Raw genomic sequence first — 21,544 nt, 5'->3', positions numbered from 1 at the left:
CACGTCGTATTTGTATATGACTCATGACTTCACCATTAAACTTTTTTTCTTTAACACTTTATTTCTTCCTTCTATTTGAGCATCTATTACAGGGGCCAAATCTAACCCCAATCCTGTTTTTGTATAGCCTACTAGCCAAGAATGATGTTCCCATTTTTAGCAATTTAAAAAAGAAAAAAGAAAAATAATATTTCGGGGCATGGGAAGATTGTACAAAATTCAAATTTTAGCATCCATAAATAAAGTTTGATTGGAGCACAGCCACGCTCATTAGTTTATATATTGTCTATGGCTGCCTTCCTGCTACAGCAGTTGCTCAGTTGCTAGAGACCTGATCTAACCTTCTTGCCCTCTACCACCTTCCTTCTCGTTGCTGTATCTCATCGCGGCTCGTTCCTGGCCGCCACCCCCGCCCCTCCCCAACCAGACTCCCAGTGGCTGGAAGGATTCCGATGTCACCTTAGTTCTCTTAGTTCCAACGTCACCTTAGTTCTCTGAGTACCGTGGAACCCTTGAGAGCCCCTTTCGGGCTGCGGGTGTAGACGAGGCTCCCAGCGTCCGCTGCTGTCTGTTGCGTTCCCTTGCTCTCTCCTCCCCCAAAGAACTGTCTCTGCTTCACTGATCCTCTGCTGGCCAAACCTTTGTTGCCTGCCCGCTGCTGCCTCCTAATCCAGCCTGTAGTATTACTAAAACATTGTAGTATTCAATTAGTATTCTTATATTTTGAATTCCATCAATTAAAAAATTGTGAAAATTTGTTTTCTCCCTGTTATAGAAGAGTCTATATAATATCCTAGATTTTGCCTCTTAGCCTGCAAAGCCTAAAATACATACCTCTAGCCCTTTAAAGAAAAAGTTTGCCTATCCCTGTTCTTTAATTGACAGGTACTATTCTAGCCCCTGGGGATATTGCGGGGACCAAGAAAGAAGTAGTTCGTGCCCCTGTGGGGCTCATATTCTTAGAAGAAAGACTGAAAGTCAGCAAATTAATATGTATGTATGTGCAGGAGACTATCCTAGTTCTTAGGTAACACACACCATATTTAGGGGTAAAGGGGTTTGATGTATGCAACTTACTCCCAGATGGTTCGGATAATAACAACGATGTGTGTATCTACAGAGTTTTGAGGGGGAAAGAGTGTTACCCAAGAATTCTGTGCCCAGCTAAATTGTGATTCATGTGTTAAGGCAACAATATTGCATTGTAAGCATCAAACTTGCTAAGAGACTAGATCTTAATTATTCCCACCAGAAAAAAAGAAATGATAATTATGGGATAGGATGCGAAGTGAAAGAGGTGCTAGCTAATGCTGCAATGGCAATTATACTGCAATATATAAATGTACCAAATCAACATGCTATGCACCTTAAACTTACACAGTATGTTAAATATATTTCGATTTAAAAAACAGGTTTTTGGATGACCATGATGCCAAGTTAGATTTAGTATCTACTGACATCATACTCTGTTTTTTGGGTTTTTTTAAATTAATTAATTTATTTATTTATTTATGACTGTGTTGGGTCTTCGTTTCTGTACGAGGGCTCTCTCTAGTTACGGCGAGCGGGGACCACTCTTCATCGCGATGAGCGGGCCTCTCACTGTCGCGGCCTCTCTTGTTGCGGAGCACAGGCTCCAGACGCGCAGGCTCAGTAGTTGTGGCTCACGGGCCCAGTTGCTCCGCGGCATGTGGGATCTTCCCAGACCAGGGCTCGAACCCGTGTCCCCTGCATTGGCAGGCGGATTCTCAACCACTGCGCCACCAGGGAAGCCCTCATACTCTGTTTTACAGTTGGTTCTGTGCATGGATTTCTCCTTCACTATAATTAAGCTTCTTGAGGGCAGGAACTATGCTTTGCTATAGTAGAGTGCCTTGCACATGTCAGAGTAAGAACTCAATGACCATTTGTAGAAGTAAATTGAATAATGGCTGAAATCTCTTGCCAGGTATAAGCATATCATTGCACCTTCTTTCCTATGCTGTAGCACTATACATACATACATATATATGTGTTACCTTATGATTTTGATGAGGTTGTGGATATTATAAATATTCATATTTAAGTTAATAGTATATAAGTTCACTTTTCTCCTAGATAGGTACAAGAATTGGGTGTAAGAGCACCACCTGAAAAAAAAAAAAAAAACACTAAAAGAAAATATAATTGAGTTGTTGAAAGCCCTAGGAATTGGTGGTGATATTTTTAAGCTCCAAAAACCTGGACCAGGAAAGGCAAATATGTGCTCCTCATATTATTTCTTCTCGTTTCCAGTGCCTTTTAGCAGACTGCTAACAGATGAGGGTACTCTTTCTTCACTAAGAGGATTGGTTTTAGGCTCCTTCTTAACCTGGTGTCCTCTTCAGCCACTACTGAGCCACGTGAGTCAGCATGTGAATGAAAAACTGGTTGTCCATTCTTGAAATAGAGGAGAAGGTAATCAAATCTAATTTTATAAATATCATTTCTTAATTTCCTTTAGTCCTTTCTTGCCTTCTGTTTGAGTGGTTTTTTTCTTTCCCTTTTCCTCCCTTCTTTATTTATGAGTTATATGTTTATCTCTACTTCTTAGTGGTATGTCAGTGGGGAATTATTGTGATGCAATGGTAGCTTCCAAGGCCACTACCAAGGGGTTAACTTGGAAAGGCTCACAGAACAAATTAAGATGCTGAAATCACACGGTTTGTTGACTCCATGTAAAGCCAATAGCAAGAGGCAAGGGAAAAGAGAGGGAGTAAAGTTAATCGTGTTCTTAGGAAAGGCTGCAGTTGAGATGGAAGGACCAAGTTACCTGAAGCCTGTAGAGGGACATGTTCGTGTGTCCCGACCCCCCTGTTTCTGCACCAGCCTTCCCCTCTGATCTTGTGGCTGCGAGGACCAGCATTGAGGGTGAACAGATGGAAGGTGTCTGGAGCCCGTTCATACTTTCTCTACCAGACTCAGGGCCTGGGATGCCTGGCTAGAGCTGTAACTCCACCCTGGTAACTTGCTGAGCATCCGTGGATTTTATCTAACTGGCTTCAGCAGAGGGCACACGGGGCCAAAGTAAATCCTCATGAAGTTTTGGTGTCTTGTATGTATCACGAATGTGCTAACCTGGTGCTCCCATCCCTTTCTGTCTGTATGTTCAGTGACCATATAGTCTACTTTCTTTATCTATAGCAACATATCTATGTATCTGTTCATTGTTTCTTTCTTTCATTTTCTATTACAGAATTGAATGTTCTTAAATGTTGCAGCAAACACACATGACAGGTGATGACAAATTTTTAACATGCATACTTGATTTTACGATGTCCGAAATTAATCAGTGATTGATTGTAGCCTCCTCTCAGAAAAACCATAATTTAGGAACACAAAATGTTTCAACTGTAACCTCTCCTTCTTTCATGTTATGATGTTTTAATTTTCTTGGTTAGAATGCATTATTATTCCAACCAATACTCATTTAGTTTCCCCCAACATGTAAAATTGCACTCTCACAGACTAGGACTTTGAATTTCCATGGGAACCATTACCTTCCCTACTCAGCTGAGACTGCTGAGCAGAGGATAAGCTTGGCAACTTCCTGAGCCTTCAGAAAGTGAAAATCTCTTCAGGGTCCTAATTTACACAGGTATTTCAGTTCAGCTTCTCATTAAGTGGCTCTAGGGCCACATCTTCACTGGGTTAAAACCTCAATTCCTGGATCTTACTACTGTGACTTTGAATTTCACCTTTATTTCTGCCATCTGAAGCTTTTGCTTTCTCTATTTTGAGATCAGTTTTATATTTTAAAATAGTTACACTGTACCTGTCATTTCTATAAATTTGGAGTCTCATGCCACGACCGTCATTTCTAGGTAGAAAGACGATTTGGTTCCACAGGTCTTGCTAAACGAACTTCATCCAATTTATTCAAGAGGCTATCACGAAGAATCATCATCTCACTTCTGATTCTTAGAGTTTTTGGCAACAACGTATGGATATTATTCAAATCAACTCAATAAATAATATTGTGCTAAATATTTCAGGAAACATAAAGATGACTAAGATAGTCTCTGCACTCAAGAGGCAAACATTATACAGTACAGAGATGAAGAAATGTTCATAAATAATCATAAGGCAGAAAATCTTTACGTGCTAGAGAGATGCATATCGCTTTGCAATAATGCATGCTACATTTATTATTAAACAAAATAGTAAGCTCGTTAAAAGAAGGAAAAGGGAATGGAAAGAAAGCATTTTCTTGCAGTAGTAACAGGAAGAGTTTCATGGGGGAGGTGCTAGTTGAAATGTGTCTTGAATAATGAGTGGGATTTCTAAAAGTATCAATAATAATGGAGGGGGAAGTATTGGAAGAGAGGAAGTGAGTCTTCCAGGTTGAGAGAAAAGCATCCGTTTAGATAAGGAGATGGGAGAGTGGAGGGCATAAATAAGGAACAGCAACTAGTGCAATTTGCCAGGTTAGGATGTTAGAAGACAGTATTATTAGAATGTCAAAATAAAAGAAATGGAAATAAAGCTTGGGTCAGGATGAGGTGGTGCAAGATGGGTACTAATTATTTAATTTAAAGTTTCTTACTGTCCTATTTATCTAAAAGGAAAGGAAGATGTTGGTTTTACCTTTTAAGGATAAACTTAAGAACCAGGATCACTTAAAATTTAGTTTGAGTGGTTTCCTCTTCTCAATGTCCTGATAGCTTAGTTTCACTAGTTTCCGAGGTAAACTGAATCAGCATTTTGGTCTCTCAGGCATACAAGCTCCATCTAGTGGCCAAAGAAGGTAAGCACTGGAATGAAAATCGATATAGAAAACATTTATTTTTCACCTGTTTATATAATGATTAGCTAATAAAAGTGGGCCATGCTCTAACTGGACAGGGAAATCAAGTAGTCTCAAACAACTTTTATCACTGATTTAAGAAAATATTGGATCAGATAAAAGTGGATTAGAGACCAAGGACTTCTTAAACATGAAACCTTTGAAAATTTCACATCAGGGGCTTAACATCAAATTGTATTTTGGAATGAACCTTAAAGCAGGATCTAGTTGAGTTTCTAGAGGGAGTCAAGAAAAGGCAAGTCCACGTAAATGAGGAAGAGGCTGAAATACTGGAGTTAACGGTATTCGACCAGAATATTCTCTTCTCCCCCGTGCCTAACTCCTGCTTTGCCTTCAGATCTTAATTCAGATGTGACTTCCTCTGGACGGTGTTCCTTGACTTCTCAGGTCTGGACTAGATGAATCACTTAATGTCCTCCTAGCGACCGCCATCTCCACGATGAAGTGACCACACTGCACTGTCACTTCCCGTTTTTGTCTATAGACCTCATTACAGTTTAAACTCCTCAACAGCTGGTACCGTGCTATTGGTGTTTACTTTTCTATCCGTAATGCTTAGGGTAGTACCTGCCATCTAACAGGCACCCCACATATATTATTTACAAAATTAAGGGACAGATAAATGAAGAGAATAACTGTGATAGAAATGTCCAAGGAACACATATTGAAAGCTAATATCAGTAAAGCTTAAACGAAAAAAGAAAATATTTTCAGGAAAATTACTAGTAGAAGAAAAACTTTTTTTCTTCATTGTATGTTGATTCTGCACATGAAGTCCATTTACTTGTCATCTCTGGTGCTTTATCATTTTCAGGGTCCTTAGCTACTCTCTACCTTGGTGGGGGAAAAATAGTTTTTAAGATACTACTTGAAATAGTAAATACTTAAGTATTTTAAAAATAGTTAAGCACTAAATAGTTTTAAATAGAGGAAAATAGCTCATGGTGTTACTGTAGAGATTAAACAAAAGGCTGCATATAAAGCCTGTGGACCAGTGTGTAGCACATCATGTGTGTTCTTTCACCACCTCATCTCATAAACTCCTTGAAGCCACCCAGAACGTCAAAGGAGGCAGGTATTTCAAAAGTCTTTTTTACAAATGAGAAAACTCATGATTATAGAGGCTAGCCATATTACGGAGTTACATCAGTTACTACGTTTTTGAATCCGCACTAAGTAATATTCATCGTCCCTTCGTTGTCACCATGTTGCTTACCTAGAGAGAGAGAAGAAAATAAAGGACGTTTGGATGCTACGTAATCACAGGGCCACCTTGCAGAGGATGAAACTAACTTGTAAGGGGTGTATTATTTTTTTATTGCTGCTCTAACAAATTGCACAAACTTAGTGACTTAGAACAACACAAATGTATTACGTTATAGTCCTTGTAGGTCAGCAGTCCAACACAAAGTTCACTCTGGGATAAAACCACGGTGTTGGCAAGGCTGCGATCCCTTCCGGAGGCTCTGGGGGAGAATCAGCGTCCTGACCTTTTCCATTCCTTCCTGCCGCTTCACAGCCAGCAGCGGTGGGCAGACCTCAGGGCACAACCTGCTGACGACCTCTTCGCCCTCCTCTTCTACTTTTAAGGGTCCTTGGGATTACTCTGGGCCCACCCGGATGATCCAGGAGAATCTCCCTGTCTTAAGGCCAGCTGATGAGCAAACGTAATCCTCTTTTCCCGTGTAAAGTAACATATTCACAGGTTCTGGGGATCAGGATGTGGATATCTTTGGGTGCACGGTGGCATTATTCTGCCTATTCCAGGGGAACAGTGAATTCTAAGGGGAATCCTGGCAAAGGGATCCCCAAAGGAAAGCAAGGGGTAGGTGCTTGTGGGCATAGTGTTTTCAAATGGAAGTGTTAGAGGTATGACCATCAGCTACCTGAGTGGACTATTAACTCCTGTTGATCTGGGTAGACACTAAAACCTCTGGACGCTGTTTCCGTGGCTACCACCAGGACCTAGCCTATTCTGTATTTCTGCAGTTTTCTTTCCAACTTGAACACATGTAGGGGTTGTTATATATTTCTGTTAAATTGTATCTTTTAGGTCTTAGCTCAGAGTTCAAATTGTTAAAATGAATTTTGTTTCCTGGTTCTGTCTTCAGTCATATCTTCTATGCTATATAGGTTTTGTTTCATACTCTGATTTGACCAGAAAATGATTTCTATATCCTAACCTATGTAAGTTATGAAAGATTATCAACAAAAATTTGGCTACAGTTACCCAGCTTTGAGTTTACCTAATTATTATTATGTCAAGCCCTTATTTTAGAGTCTCATCCACAAACATCATGAAGGGCCAGATTAAATGCTTTGCTGAAATTAATTTCTATCATGACTATATAATTCCCATTTTTAATTCAAAGATTAAAAAAGAAGTATAGTATATAGCATGACATCCTTAGTTTAGTGATTCTGGTTCTTAGTGACCACCGACCTCTCTTCTAAACGTTCATAAAATATATGGAATGATGGACTCTGGAGTTTTACTTTTCTGTTCTAAAGTTTTCAGTGTCTTTTAACCATTTTTTTTAAAAAACAGGTGATCTATTATCTTTTTCATTTTTTACAGTTTCTCTGAACTTACCAGCAATGCAGTAGGTCTTAGATTACCTGTAAACAGCTGTGGGATGTAATTTGTGCCCAGAAACATGAACTTATTTGAAATAGATAGGTGTTTGCGTACCGCCTCCTCAGCCATCTCGAGTTTCAGCTCTCTTCCTATGTTGTTTTGCTTTTACCACTTTCAAGTTCGTGTTCCTTAGTGAAGAAGGAAAGAACACACAGATTAAGTCGTCTCTTTTTTCAGCCTGTCTATTATTCTCTTAGGCAAATTGATAATCCTGTGTTTATAAAAACCCATGCAGGCTTATTTCTCTGTGCTCTCTGATACATTCTCCACTCTGGTTAAAGCACCCTCCCTGTCTTTCCCTCCTGAAGGTACCTGGTAACTCTAGACCTCAATGAATTCTCTGTGGTACTTTATAGTTTGCAGCGCATAGTTTAACAGTGGAACAGGTATTATCTTCCATTAGATGCTCTTTAATTATTATTATTATTTTGTGGTCTTAGAATAATTGTTGATTTCTTGACCTTTTTTTGGTTCCCCTGCACAGTGGGGCTTCTTGCTAAGCAAGACTACTAGGAACTCCATAGACATTTGTTGGTTGGTTGAGTTTTTAAATATCAAATTTGGCTAGACCTTCTTCAAATATTAATCTCCTTGAGTAATTTTTCCCTTTGGGGAAACACAAAGAAAGAATATAATACTTGAAATTCTTTTTAAGGTAATGAAAACAGTAGTAATAATTAGTAGTAGTAACAGCGTTAAACTCCAAACAAACTAAAAGTACCTTTGGAAGTCACTCCCTTCTCCAACCTTCCACCAATTATTAATCATTTCCCTAAGCCATGTATTAACAATCTCAGCCACATTTGAGGTGGTAGCTTGGAAATCTATCGTTAAAGACATGAGATTCTCCTTCAGCTTTGCCAGTCGAGGCTGCGTTGCTTGATTTGTCTTGCCTTATCCTGGAACAAGGCGCCAGTTGAGCTTCTTTGAAGTTACACCTCATTTAAACACTAAATTTAGGGACCACATCACTGTCTTGGCACATGTTTTCAGCTTGTAGAAATGGTAAATGCTGAAAAACAAATAATAATAAATAGTGTTTAATAGTTACAGATTTAAAAAGTGGTTTATGTAATTTTCAGTGTATTGATAATCATGCAAAATAATGTACTGATTTGGCTGCAGAAAAACCATGCCCTAACAACTTAGCAATTTTGCTCTTAATTTTGGATAAAATAGCATCAGAAAGCCATGAAGTAAGGCTTTGGTCTCTAGGAAGTAAAAAAGCAACACAAATAGAATCCATTGTTGGCTAGCAGGAGGTTAGGATGTAGGTTGGCGTTTAGAGTAGCAAGCAAGACAAATTCTCTTTCTCTGCGTTAAATACTGTGAAAATTCTGGTGCGTCCTCGTTTATTTTGTTCGACTAGGCAACTTGTTACATCTCGATCTACGACTTCTATGGTCTGTGTGTTCCCATGTGATTTATTTGTCTAGAAATGTATTAATTGGATATGGGGATTTGGGTTGCCACCATGACAACCAAGCAGTATAGCTTGTTTACTTTTTCCTAGACACAGAAGCTTGGAAAGGAACATCTTTCCTGCAGCTGCTTATTTAGTACCAGGACCCGGTAACTATGGAAATTTAGATCAAGATTCTGTGGCTAAACTGTTCACAAGGTACATGCAGTCTGCTAAGTAGCTGGCTCAAAGATACAGTAAAACATGTCATGGCCAGTTCATCACTTTGCAGCAGTCTTTTTATTAAAAAGGTCTTATTACTTTCTGAATAATTTATTTTTAGTGTTTGTGATGTGAATAATAAAGGCTCCTCAATTAAAATATTAAAAAAAAGGTCTTATTTAGTATTTTCTCTGTTAATATGATTCCACAAACTGTATTTTCATAACTTTGTCATCCATCCATAAGAAGAATTTAAAATCTTTCTTTTATTAGGTAGATTTTGTTCAGTGCATGGTGACCTTTTGGGGGGATAATAATGACAGTGTTTACATACTGCTGTACATGTGTTTTCTCATCAGCAGTGTTACCCACAGCATTTACTGTACACAATTATGATGCACAAGACCTGGAAATTTAAATTGGTATAAGAAAAAGCTCTTAATCTCAGACTACTTACAATATGATTGAAGAGAGTATATAAGTAAAATGACGTGAACAAGATGGTAGCATGTGTGCAGTTGAGAGGAAAGTGAGATCATTTTGTCTGGGGTGATGAGTTTTTTTTTTGGTTTTGGTCATGTTATCCTGAAGCAAGAGCAGAAGTATAGGCAGACTGAATGACAGAGAACATTGCAAGGATAAGAAACTCAGGAAACAAATGTCTAGAATAGTGGTAGAAATGATGCATAGACTTCTGAAGTTAAAGCGGTTGAGGCAACTAGTGAGAAGTACAATCGGAGAATTGGGGTGAATGTATATTTCAGTAACACATTTTCACAAGTAGATTTATTTTTGACCTCCATTTATTTACGTGCCCACAAATCCTAGGCCATTAAGAATGCATTCTTCTGAACTTGTAACTAAAATGTCTTAGATATTCCAAAAGAGAAAAAATTACATCATGTATAGTTTTCACTACTTGCCTTCTTCAGTTTTCTGATGTAATTCCTAGAACATTGTCTCCCTTCCCCTGACTCTCACTGCCAGATTTTTTTTCTTTTAATTTCTATTTATTTATTTATTTATTTATGGCTGCATTGGGTCTTCGTTTCTGTGCGAGGGCTTTCTCCAGTTGCGGCAAGCGGGGGCCACTCATCATCGCGGTGCGCGGGCCTCTCACTATCGCGGCCTCTCTTGTTGCAGAGCACAGGCTCCAGACGCGCAGGCTCAGTCATTGTGGCTCACGGGCCCAGTTGCTCCGCGGCATGTGGGATCTTCCCAGACCAGGGCTCGAACCCGTGTCCGCTGCATTGGCAGGCACATTCTCAACCACTGCGCCACCAGGGAAGCCCTCACTGCCAGATTTTTAATCATGGATTCTGCTAAAGCTCTTTGAATTTCCTGTTTAATCCATATTCAGTAGGAGAAATAACACGTTTCCTTGTGTTTTTTTTTTTTGGTAGAACTTAGAGTGACTGTTGGAGAGATTTGGTTTAAATTTAAGAAGCAGAAAAACTAAGATTAGTAAAAAAAAAAAAAAAAAACAAAACACAATGTATACAGGATCAACGGAATTTTTAAGGTCTTAAAATAGTTAAATTCCCCAAAAGTAAAAAAACTGTGCAAAGAAATGTGACCATACAGAAATCTGGAGAGTAAAAATCTGTTGTGAGCTTTTCTTCCTTTGCAATAACTCTGACCACCATTTAGGTCACTTTGGGCAATAAAACTCAGAACACCAGTTTACATTTTTAGCAAAAATAAGTGCAGTATAGAATCTCCCACAGATGCGGTATGTCTCAGGCCATTTGGAAGATTCAGGATCTGCCACATCCCAGACTCTCAGGAGGACTTTTCGGAATCTAAAGCATCCTTAATGTCCACATGTCCTAGGTCAGGGTCTGATGGCACGAGGACACTGCACCCCACACGGGGCGGCGGGAAGGAGAAGGGGCTGCGGAATGCAGACCTGGGAGGGGACCACTCAAAAGCCGAGAGGCAGAGAAGAAAGGATTCTTAGTGGGTATGACGCAGGAGGCAGATAAGGATGGGGCGGCGGACCAAGGTCACGCGCCAGGATACTGCAGAGTTTGGACTCAAACCGGAGTCCCTGACTTCAAGCCCGTTGTTTCTGCCTGTGTCCCGGGGGGAGAAGGGCGAGGTCCCCACGAGGGAGGCAGATCCGAGGCGCCAGGGGCCCTGGGGCTGAGCCACGAGGCCGCGCTGCAGAGACGGGCGGCCAGGCGGACCCAGGGATCCCGCCCCTCGCAGCCCCGCCCCTCGCAGCCCCGCCCCTCGCAGCCCCGCCCCTCGCAGCCCCGCCCCTCGCAGCCCCGCCCCTCGCAGCCCCGCCCCCAGGGTCGCTCGCCGCGCCTGCGCCGGAATGCGCGGGGCCGAGCGGCGGGAGCGCGCCCGTCCGCGGGCTGCGTCCTCGGGGAGCCCCGCCCTCAGGTGCGTCCTGCGCGGGGCGGAGCGCGGCTTCCGGCGCCGCGCCTTCCCCTCTCCGCCCCTCCCCTCTCCGCCCCTCCCCTCGCGGTCCTGCGGCGTCGGGGGCGCGCGCGCGGCCGCCCTCTCGGACACTGTTCCGAGCTGTGGTCCCCGCAGACTGCGCGCGTCCCGGCCTGTCGGCGCTGCGGCCCGGCCCTGAGGTGACGGGGTCGCCCAGGGCTGCGGGGTGTGAGGCCCGCCGGGGTGGCTGTCACCCCTGGGAGGGGGTGAGGGGTCGAGGAGGGGCGGCCGGCGGGGGAGGGGCGGTGGGTGCGGCCGGGGGGTCTGGGGCGCGGAGTGCAGCGGGGCTCGGAGGGGGCCGAGCCGGCGGCTGGGGGGCAGGAGGGTCCCCGAGGTTGCGGCGCGTCCTGTGGAGGAGGATGCTGTTCGCCCCGGGGGTGTCGGGGTGCGGATACTGGGGTCGCCGCGGGACCCCCGCCTTGGGTTGGCCGGGGTGGTCTCCATGCTCAGGGCGCCGTTGCGGAGGGCGGAGATGCTGGGAAGGAAATTCCCTCTGAACACCTGGCCCCGAGCGCGGGTTCCCTTGGGGGCTTCGGGCTGCCCCTCACTCTGCGCGTTAGGAGGAGGTCGGGAGAGATGCGCAGAGCTCGGGGCACGGTTTGGGGGGAGATGCCCTGACTCCTGAAACGCAAGGCTCCAGGCGTGGAAGTATTGATACTACAGCAGACGCGAAAGCTCGGGAGGCTGCCGGCGCTAATAGCTGCAGGAGGGTTGCTCCTGGGCTCCCAAGGCTTGGACAGACGTTTCTAAATTAGTAAGTCTGAAAGAATAAAGGCAATCACGTTTACTTTCCATCGAGGACGTTGTGCAGGAACAGAAGGGGAGAAAAGGAGCGTATGTTGGACTCCGAACCGTGAGCCAGGTTCAGTATTATCTCATTCGGTCTTGCCAGCATCCTTTGGAGGTCGGAGGGGTCTTATTCTATTGGGCAGATGTGGAAAACGCTTCCCAAGAAAGTTAAGTCACTTATTGCGGTCCCAACTAGCCAAAAGGGCTGAGATTCCAACCCAGGGATGCCAGACTCGTCCTTGATGCACGATATTTTGCTTCTATCCAGAGAAAGATAGTCTTCCTTTTTAGGGAAGACTCCGTGCAAGAGAACATTATTAGGGCAGTTAGGGCTCTTGGGGGTATTTGGGTTAAAAGCTAACTAGTAAGGCGTTAATCCTGGAATATGTGCTGTTTAAGTGTACTTTCCTTCAAACAGGATTCAGTATAGGGAAATCTTGCATTCAGGGTCAAAGCAAGTTTATTAATACATTACAGGTTTATCTGAGTGTCTTTTATATTCTAGATGCTAAGCTATGTGCCAAGAATGCCAAGATGAATACGATTTGTAATCTCTGCCCTTGAGCTTGAGAAGATGATTGCATAAAAGAATTTCGTAGTATTCTCATAAATTGGAATCTTTGCTAGTGTGTGAATTAATCGGACTAGAATAGTTTTAAGCACAAGTTTTTAGGAACCTGTTATATATAAGAAAAGGTATTGGATAACTTGTCATGTGGGTACCGTTGCATTATTTTCCCATTCAGCAAGAAATACTGTCATAAAATTTAGGTTAAATCATATTGACAGTTATTATTTTCTTTTATTATTATACTACCTTCAGTAAATTTTAAAACACTAGAGAAGAAGAGAACATTTATAATTTATCCCCTGTTAAGTTAAAAGGCTTGATTTCTTTTTTTGACTGTGCTGCACTGCTTGTGAGATCTTAGTTCCCCGACCAGGGATTGAACCTGGCCCTCAGCAGTGAGAGTGCTGAGTCCTAACCACTGGACCACCAGGGAATTCCTGTAAAAGGCTTGATTTTAATAGTGCCTTTTTTTTTTTTTAATTTATTTCTGGTTGTGCTGGGTCTTAGTTGAGGTAGGCAGGCTCCTTAGTTGCAGCTCACTAGCTCCTTTAGTTGTGGCACACATGCTCCTTAGTTGTGACATGCGAACTCTTAGTTGTGGCGTGCATGTTGGATCTAGTTCCCTGACCAGGGATTGAACCCGCATCAGCTGTATTGGGAGGTGGATTCTTAACCACTGCGCCACCAGAGAAGTCCCAATAGTGCTTTTGTTTTATTAGTTGAGAAGCCAGTGATGTGTGTAGCTGGGCAGGAACTTCTTTCAAGTCATCTGCCAAAATGTTCTTAACCTCTTCTTCTAAAAAATAAATCTTAAAGGTATCGTTGATACCAGATTCCATTTAGCTTTTATCGCTCAGAGTTCTAGTGGAAACAAAATCTTCGGTTTAGGCCGAAATGGCACCTTGTTGAAATGTATAACATTACCTCTGATGCGGCTGTAGGTAGGTGGATAGAAGGGGTAGTGGAACGTTTTGGGAATTTCTCCTGATGGCTTCAGTTTCTCAGTGAAGTGGGGGTCAAGGTCATCATTTGAGGGCGATACTGTGGGTGGAAGCTTTGGGGGTTTGGGGATTAGGAGAGTGAAAGGACTAGTGAAATACGGGATTGCCAGGCAATTAAACAATTATTCTTAGGTATGAAAAGTGCAGTCAAGGAAGTATGGGTACACAAAATAAAGATGTCTAGTCTAACTTTGCATACAAGGTATTTGACAACCTGTTTCCAGGGCCTGTCCTAACAGTGTCATCTAGAGGGTACACCTGCCCTTTTTGCCCCAATTCACTTTGCCCGAGCCTCTGCCTCATTGCAGGTTTCCCTGTTCTTTACACAAGTCAAGCCCCTTTGGGGAGTCTAGTTCTTCCATTCTTTTTCCCTGTCTGGAATTTGCATTCCACTCTTTCCCAGACTCTTTCCCCCAGTTGCACTTATCACATTATATTAAATTTTATCTATCTGCAAAGTCAGTGACAGTATCTAACTCCATTTTGTTTTTTTTAAAAAAAAGTTTGGTGCATAAATCCCTCAGTAAATGTTTAATGACTATGCCGCTTTTCTTCTTTCTTCCTCCTTTTGTCTGTAACGGTGGTCAGCAAGCTTTTCCTGTGAAGAGCCAGATAGTAAATGTGTTAGATTTTGTGGACCACATGGTCTCTGTCTTGATTACTGAACTCTGCCGTTGTAGCACAAAGCAGTCACAGGCAGCACAGAAACAACTGAGCATGGCTCTGCTCCAAGAACACTTTATTTCTGGTCTCGAGATTTGAGCTTCCTATAATTTTTACATGTCACAAAATATTGTTATTCTTTGAGTTTTTCCCCCCCATTTAAAAATGTGAAAAACATTCCTAACTACTGGGCTGTACAAAATAGGCTGTGGGCTGGATTTAAGCCCCTCAGCCTCCGTTACAGAACTTTGATCTATAAAGACACTCAGCAAATCTGGATAAAGGAACTTGCGGTAAGATGATACTGGTTTTAGTATTACCATGGGTGGTAGAGAAGCAAAGATAAAGAAGGCAGTCTTTTTTGTCACGGATTTCATGGTCAAGTTCAAGATTAAGATGTAAACAAATCGTGATGGCACAGTATGGTAACTGCAATTACAGTTTATTTATTGGAACAAAGGAGTAATAATCAGCTCTGCTTGAGTGGATCAGAGGTCACCTCTAATAGTCCTCTGTTGGGGACAGTTTCAGCTAAGATCCTTTCCAAGAATCTTTTCGAACTTGCTAAGGTGACTGACCACATCTTTTGCCAGGATGGCTGTGAACATTCGGATGGCTCAATTCCTTTGTTTTACAGGATATAATCTTAATCTGTTCCTCTCAGAACTAAAATTAATACATTCTAGGTAATTTTTTCTGACAGTTATTTCTAAAGGTCATGCACATTTTTACTGCTTTGACAAAGGTGAAATATATTTCGTAACACATATAATATAGTAATCAATGTTTCTTTAATACAGTAGTGAATTTCTGATACTGAATTTTGGGTTATGTAAATTTAGTCTTTAAGTCAACTATTAATGCATTAGAAAAGGAAGATGGGCTTTAGTGGGCTTTCCGTTTTCTTGCAATTTATTAGATTTAATGTGAATTATTTTTATCTAGGAAAAGTATGGATATATGGCTGTTAGCATCACTGACGCCATCTTGGGCTCTTAGAGTTTATCCTGTCCTTTCACCCACCCTACCCAGGACTGAACTGTGCAGTAAGTCACTTCTCTGTTGTCAAGGCTTTGCAGTTAATAGAAACTGTTTTAATAATCATTAGGATCAGGTGGCCTCTATGCTCCGTTAGTCCCCAAACAATGATGATGTTTATTCCCGGCGCCCACGAGACTCGTGACCCATTCATGAATTTTGACTTAGGAGTGCACGTCCCGTTTCCAAGCACCTGCCTCCATACTCTAGGTTAGCTATAAAGCCGTCCCAGTGGCCCCCGCCGGTGTGGGGTGCAGCTGCTAACGCGTGCAGGTCGTTGTCGCCGATCCCGCGCCCACCCTGTGAGTTACCCTGTGATAAACTGATCCATTGATTACGTGGGGCTGCCTGCCTCGATTTGTTTTTCGGTCGCAAGGTGCTTTCTCAGTTCAGTGAGCACTTTTCGTTCCCTCCTTCCTCCAGCAGAAAGTTAAATATTTAATTAAACCTTCAGTGATACTAGGTGTGTAAAGCTAATTATTATTTAAAGCTCTATAACAAACTTAACACATTCCCCAGATACGCTGTGGAGCAATGGAAAGAAACTTTAAAGATTCTTAAAAATAATTTTGTACCCTTATTTCTATGTCTTTGTCATAGTTCTTGAGCAGTTAAGAATTGGCTTTGTTAAAGAGTTTTAAAGGTACTGCCTTGGTGAGACTTTGGAACTGTATCAAGTATTATATGTTTTCCAAAAAGTACGATTTGTTAAAAATATGCCATTAGAAGTTTTATTGTACTTAAGTTGTTAACTTGTGCTTTCAAGGGTCGTCTTCTAATATACATTGCAAAAGAGAAGGTCGTACATGTGTTGTCTGCTCAAAAAGCTGCTTTGTTATGGTTGTTTGGTCGTCTCCATTTACAGCGCCCTGGGCTTGTGTGAACTCTGTTACTTGTGAGTCAACTCCCCCTGGATGTTGACTGTATGATTCTCTTCCCACTTAACAGCCAATGTTAAATGCGGGGCAGGCCAAGCATCCTTTACTGCCTTTTCCTTTTGTCCTTTTGAATCTCGCCACATAAGGCTATAACGTTTGGGATAATTAAGGGGAATTATAGTGTAGAAGGAGGAAATTTAGAGCTTTATGCTAAATATGGGTTTTCTTTTGGTCCAGGAAAAGGCACAGGACAAGTTAAACTTTTTACAGATGTCCCCTTGCTGGCCATGCCTCGTTTCTAACTTTTGAGCCCTGTTTTCAGCTGTGCACTTGAGTCAGAAGAGCCACTTTCATGTCACCTCTACGGGGTGGATTTCCACCTTTCTTTCAGGAAACCTCACTGCCCCGCCCATAGGGCTTGGTTTCAGCTCAGACACCGTCTCTTTATCTTCGGCAGAGGTCTTCAGTATAGAAAGCACTGCCTTCCCATATCCTTCCTCCATCCCAAATCCCCCCTCCCTACCCTGCAAAGCAGTGTGGGGCAGGGGGAGCAGAGGGGACTTTATGATCACCCCACCAGTGGGAGGTGTCGGCTCCCCTCTTTTCTTTTTCCTTCTGTCTTCTCCCAAAGGACAACCATTAATTCTCAGAGACACTGTGGTCTCAACACTTGAAGAAGCAGCACAGTATTTCCCTCAGCACCTGTGGTTTGCAAGGAGCCTTTTACAGTAGTTAGTGCTTCACATCGTGATGCACAGCCCTCCTCGCCTGATTTATTCCCCACGGCCCTTTTCAAATTGCACCTGCTTAGACTGTGTGGGTTGTGGGTGCCGAGGTGGGCAAATAGGTTCATTGTTGTCAGTTTATAAAAACCTGTCTACAGCTTTGAAGTTACTGGTTAGACGAACATTAAACTAAAAGCTAATGAAGAATCGATGTTAAGAATGTTTCATTTTAGTTTTCAAACACCCAAACCAGGTGTTTACTTCCTTGAAGAAAACAAGCAATTGATTTTTCTTCTTTAAGATGTTTTGTTTTAATAATTTGAGTAGATAGAAGTTCAAGGTTATTGTAATTTAACATTTTTCACATGATTAGACTGGAGCTTATGAATATAAGAAACATCAGTTTGTTCAGGTGACTCATAGCACTGATTCATCTATATACTTCATAACAGAGTTCATACTTTCTGGTCATCATTTTCTTCCCTTTGTCCTTTGGCCATCCATTCTGGGGGAATTTCCTTGACTCAGTCTTCATTCTAACTCACCGATTTGGCATTCACCCCAGCTAGCAAGAATTTTATTTCTATCTGTCTGTTCCATTTCCAAATTCTCTAGCAGCTTTCTCTTAATTGCTTTGCCCTTGTTTCATGAGTATGATATCCCTTGAGGATATTAGTTATACTACTTTTATAGACAGTGGTGATCAACATGTGTAATTACTTGCCACGTTCCAGGCACCATTTTCCGCTTTATGTGTATTTATTCTTTTGGTCATTCTGACAGGGACAGAGTAGGGAGACAAAGTAGGTAATTAAATAGTTAATCCCACTAGGGGATCATAAATAAAGAAAAAGTACGGGAGACCCTGTAAGTTAACAATCACTCAAGAGAGCAGGTTTGCTTAACAACAGAACCAAGCAGCAGAAGCACGAGACATGCCCCCAAACAATAAAACAATGGTGGCATGAGACCCACATCCTGCCCAGTGAAGTCGGCAAGTTAATGATCCTCGAGAAGGGGCTTACATGTCTGCATGCACTAAGAGCAGAGATATCGGGGAAAGGTGACATTATACCAAAACCTGAAATAATTTACAGTATCATAGTATGTGTAACAGTACCGCCGTTTTGCTCATTTCCATAGCGCCGTGACAATCCCGGTTGGGCCATATGGGGTCAAAAACTCCCCCGCCACCATGTAGGAGGAGTTAATAGTGGAAGACTTGAAGAATGAAAAAGAAGGTGGTCTTTTACCCCCTCCCCACTTTTCCTTTGCTTATAAAAATGTAGCCTGCTGAGTTCTCGGGGCGGCACTCCCTTGCCTGTGGGCTTGTATCTCTCACAAGCGTCCTGTACTGACAAACTCTTCCTTCCCTCTCTCTCTGCCTCTCCCTGAATTCTTTCTGCGCTGAGACAGAAGACATTCTGGCTGAGGAAAGATGATGAGGAAGAAAAATCTACCTAGACTAGAGCTCAGGGGCAAAAGGAAAACAGCATGAAAACACCTTTTGCTTCAGAAGGGATTTTGTGCTTTGGAAGAAAGGACAAAACTGAGGCTGAATAGACACTGAAGTGACTCCTTTGATTAGTCATTGTATGTCATCTTCTGCAGAGACATTTCCCTGTTAATATGACTTTAAAGCTACTTTAAAAACTACGTCAGTGGTTCTCCACTTTTTATCGGGCCCTGCACACTCACTCCCATTAGCGTCAGTAGAATTGTACACTTAGTAGGCAGGGAGGCATGTGGGTCTTTAACATTTCCCTTTGTTCCTGACACACTTCACTTTGAAAACCGCTGTTATCCTTTGGAGTTTTCTAACCATGCAGTTAACACATTATACTGTTACACTGGTTGAGTCCTTTGATGTGAGAAATAGAAACTGATCTAGCCAGCTTAAGTGAAAATAAAATATACTGGGTAGATAATAGGGCATTTCACATAGTCCAAGGAAGAAGAATCAGGTTTTGGGCACAGTAGGTATCAAACCTTAGGGGAAAGCCTAGTACGGAGAATGTATGAACTTTCTTACATGTTTCTATTAATCTGTTTCCATGACTCCCAGTCTCTGGGTCTCTTAGTTAAAAATTCCACTCTGCCCGGAGAAAACTTAAGTGCTACCGCTCAGAAGTAGTCGTGGTGATGGTAGTCGTGGTGTGTCTGTTGGGATGGCGGGGTGGGTGCACAGGTTCATGGGCTTCAGGCAAGGCCGTTAAAGACTCAACCCTGAGTTCAGGGAGCAGTTCTCAAAAGAAGGAAGAATACTGTGAGTCCATCAGCTGCTTTAGGAGGGGCCTTTTTTCTAAAAATGAAGCATCAAGCGTGCAGCGTTCAATCTGAATGAATAATTCAGTGGCTCCCGGTAAATCAATGTGTTTTGGCAGATAACTTGAGAATGTTCTTGCTGTTGAATTGGTTAGTGTTTCTCTGTTTCGTAGTAAATCATCCTCGAATGAGAGTGATCCGTCTGCGTCTCTCCCTTCCACCCTCCCTCCTTCCTTCCTTCCTTCCTTCCTTTCTTCCTTTCTTTCATCGGCCTAGAGATGATCACCTACTCATTGCAGGATCTGATATAACAGGAATGAGGCTGTTGGAAGAATTTATTTTGAGTGTATCCTCCTTTCTTGGCTGCTGCAATTTTGCTCTTTTTAATTTACTCATCTAATATTTTTACAGTATGTCTAATTGTGCAATTACTTTTTTCCCCACCATATAAGGAACACATATTGATGGGAAAATTGAGAAAATAGAAAAAAGCGCAAAGGGAATGGAAGTTGTCTAAATCTCATCATTAAATTTAAGAAAAAGCTCTCTTCTGTACATATAGAGAGGATGTTTATTTGATCCAAACTTTAATTATGTATATTGCCTTTTGGGGGGTAAGACAAGCTGCCTCTAAAAAGTTGCCTGCTTTCTTATCCAGGTGGAGACGGTCAGCCAGCTTGGAACAGACTGTTCTTGTTGTAGAGGGGGTCACACCAGTGGCTGCCATCAAATAGGTTTATATAAAACAAGGAACAGATATCTCTCTGAAGAAGGCTTAGCGGGACTTTTTTGGTGTCTCCTCCAAGCTGCCCTCTCGATACCTTTTTAGGTGACGGGGCCGAGCCGGTTGGAGCAGGGACCACGGAGAGTGCACTCGGGAGCCCGGCCAGGCTGGTTCTGCTTGCATATAACCTCTTTGGAGAACTGCGACGTGGCTCCAGCAGAGGTCCACTCGCAGAAGCGGCCCCAGGGGGCCTCCAGAGGGTCAGCTTAGCCTGGAAGAGAGCTACTGGGCCTGAGATGCAGTGATTTAGGTCGTACAGCTCAAAAAGTATACTGAGGTGAAATTTGTTTCCGTCTCTCCAAAGTGAGACCCTGTCCTCATTAAGCACTTTCTCCCCTTCTCCTCTGGCGGCTACCAGTCTGCATTCCATTTCTGTGGATCTGTGTATTCTGGAAATTTCATGTAAATGGAACCCTGTTTGACCTTTTGTGTCTGGCTCCTTCCACGTAACGTGATGTTTTGGGGGTCATCCACGCTGTAGCGTGCAGCAGTGCTGCGTTCCTCTTTACGGTAAATAGTCAATCATTGGGCGTATACGCCGCAATTTGTCTTTACCTTCGTCTGTTGGTAGACATTTGGGCTGTTTCTGCGTCTTGGCAGTTATGACCCTGCGTGAACGTGCACTTGTTTGAGTCCCCATGGAATAGTGGGATCATGTAGGAACTCTTTAACTTTGGGGGAACTGCCAAACTGTTTTCCTCAGCAGCTAAACCACTTTGCAGTCCCGCCAGCCGTGTATGAGTACCCAGTTTAGCCACGGAGTTTCTTATGAGAAATTTGCTCTCATTCAAAGCAGTATTCCTGTAGGTGATGCAGTGGTTATTCTCTGGCTGCTCTCAAGATTTTTCACTGTCTTTAATTTTTAGCAGTTTAATCACGATGTGTTTGAGTGTGGCTTTCCTTCGATTTATCCTGTTTGGGTTTCATCAAGCTTCTTGAAACTCTTAGGTGTTTCATCTCTGGCCAAATCTGGGAAGTTTTCAGCCGGTAATTCTGTAAATATGTTTTGCAGCACTAACACTCTTCTGTCTTCCTGGGTCTCTGATTGTTTGGATGTTAGACCGTTTGTTACCGTCTCACAATTCTCTGAGGTACTGTTAATTGTTAAAACAACAACAACAACAACAAAACCTTTTTTCTCTCTTTTGTTCAGATTGAGTAGCTTCTCTTGATCTATCAAGTTTACTGACTGTTTTTCTGTTGTCTCCATTCTGTTTTTGAACCCATTCTATGGATTTTGTTTATTTGTTGCTGTGTTTTTCTGTTCTGAAATTACTGTTTGGTGCTGCTTGATG

General features: G+C 42.4%; 1 protein-coding gene across 7 annotated transcripts in view; it reads left to right on the top strand.

Moving 5' to 3' along the window:
• Positions 1 to 11,545: 11,545 nt before the first annotated feature.
• Positions 11,546 to 21,544, top strand: part of ABCA5 (ATP binding cassette subfamily A member 5) — a 65,475-nt gene continuing 55,476 nt past the window's right edge. For 3 of the 7 annotated variants that reach the window (XR_014257826.1, XM_082442927.1, XM_082442922.1), the window contains exon 1: positions 11,546 to 11,675. The gene's annotated coding sequence lies outside the window, so the exon portion shown is untranslated. Of the gene's footprint in view, positions 11,676 to 11,718; positions 11,742 to 11,834; positions 12,290 to 15,646; positions 15,900 to 15,946; positions 20,527 to 21,544 lie in introns of those variants that run through there. The other 4 variants (XM_082442926.1, XM_082442923.1, XM_082442924.1 and 1 more) reach the window with 4 other exon arrangements.

The sequence above is a fragment of the Balaenoptera physalus genome (genome assembly GCF_965194825.1).
Source record: "Balaenoptera physalus genome assembly, chromosome: 20".
Lineage (NCBI taxonomy): Eukaryota > Metazoa > Chordata > Mammalia > Artiodactyla > Balaenopteridae > Balaenoptera > Balaenoptera physalus.
The sequence above is the reverse complement of the archived record's forward strand: the minus strand, read 5'-3'. Positions and strand labels throughout refer to the sequence as shown.